Here is a 1,857-nt window from a genome sequence, read left to right on the forward strand (position 1 = left end):
TTTTCATATTCACCTCCCCAATCAGATTGGAGGGCAATGATTTTGCGATGAAACTTATGTTCAACAAGTGCTTGAAAATTTTGAAAAACTTGGAACACATCAGCTCGTTTCTTAAGAAGATAGATCCATGTGTATTTGCTATAGTCATCAATAAAACTAACATAATAAGTATGACGACCAACAGAAGTAGGAGCCGGACCCCACACATCAGAAAAGATAAGTTGCAATGGTTGAATAGAAATACTAGTCGAAATAGAGTATGGCAACTGATGAGATTTAGCTCTGTGACAAGAATCACAAATTGTTTCACTACTACGCTCGCCAACAAACGAGAGCTGATTATTTCTAAGCACTTGTTGAACTATAACAAAAGAAGGATGTCCTAAGCGTGCATGCCATCTCTCCGATGAAACTTTAAAGACACCATATGCTTGTTTATTGGAGCTTCTAAAGTGAGGAATCAATGGATAAAGCCCTCCCACGCATCTACCTCGATAGAGAATTCTCCTCGTGACCTGGTCCTTGATCAAAAAGAAAAAGGGATGAAACTCTAGAAAAACTTTATTGTCAATGGCAATGCGATGAACGGAGAGCAAATTTTGTGAAGCACTAGGGATATGCAGAATTTTTTTGAGGTGTAAATCTTTGTGTGGGGTTTTAATAACAGAATGACCAATATGACTAATCTGCATACCTGCTCCATTGGCGGTGTGAACTTGATCATGGCCATGGTATTTCTCATGCATAGTTACTTTTTCTAGCTCGCCGGTAATGTGATCTGTAGCACCACTGTCGACATACCAATTGGTGTCAACTCCATATGAGTGCTCCACAGCAGCAGCAACTCTTTTCTTTTGGTAGTTGTTGTCCTCAGCATAGCGCCAATTGCAATATTTGGCGATATGATTTGTTTTCTTGCATATTTGGCATGGACCGAACTCATCAAAATCATACCCACGAGTGTTGTTTTGTTGTCCTCCTCCTTGGCGCCCCCTGTTGTTGGAGTAGAAGGGACGGCCATTGCCGGAGCGGTTGTTGCCACCACCAGAATATCCACCGCCGCCACCTTGCTGATAATGGCCGCCACCGCCGCCACCTTGCTGGTTATAACCACCACCACCTTGCTGGTAATGGCCACCTCCGCCTTGCTGGTAATTGCCACCGCCACCACCACCACGTGGGCCACCAGAGTTGCCCCGCTGTGAACTGCGATAGCCTTTGGATGAGCCACGGCCACGCTGGGCAGCATTAGCTGAGGATTTGAAGTTTCCAGCAGCACCCTGGAACAATTCGACTCGCTGATCGAAGTTAGACATGAGGGCAAAGAGGTGATCTAGTGAAAGCGGCTCGGTGCGGACGTCAAGGGCAGAAATCAGTGGCTGGTAGTCCATATCTAGCCCGGAGAGGATATGTGAGATCAGATCTTCATCATTGAGGGGACTGCCGGTGGCCGCTAGCTCACCAGCCAGCGATCTCATGTGGGCAAAATAGGTGGCCACGTTCTGTGTACCCTTCTGTGCATTGGTGAGGGCGACACGGAGATTGTTGATGCGAGAGCGCGACATGGAGGAGAACATATTGGCGAGGTAGGTCCAGAGGGCGTGCGCCGTGGGGATTGACACCACCTGGACGAGTACCTCCTTCGTCAGGTTGTTCAGAAGGTAGCCAAGCACGAGCTGGTCGTGCCTGACCCAGATCGCGTGCTCAGGGTTGGTGATGCTGCTGTCCTTGCCGTCCTTGTCCTTGACGATGACGGTCTTGGCCGGCTCCGCATCCGATCCATCAAGGAGGCCATAGAGGCCCGCACTACGCACCTGCGGAAGAATCTGCGCACGCCACAAGATGAAGTTTTGGCGG

At 48.5% G+C, this 1,857-nt stretch overlaps 1 pseudogene; it reads right to left on the reverse strand.

Moving 5' to 3' along the window:
• Positions 1–1,300: 1,300 nt before the first annotated feature.
• On the reverse strand, positions 1,301–1,439 carry LOC125541891 (annotated as a pseudogene).
• Positions 1,440–1,857: the final 418 nt, after the last annotated feature.

This window comes from Triticum urartu, chromosome 2 (assembly GCF_003073215.2).
Source record: "Triticum urartu cultivar G1812 chromosome 2, Tu2.1, whole genome shotgun sequence".
NCBI classification, from domain to species: Eukaryota; Viridiplantae; Streptophyta; class Magnoliopsida; order Poales; family Poaceae; genus Triticum; species Triticum urartu.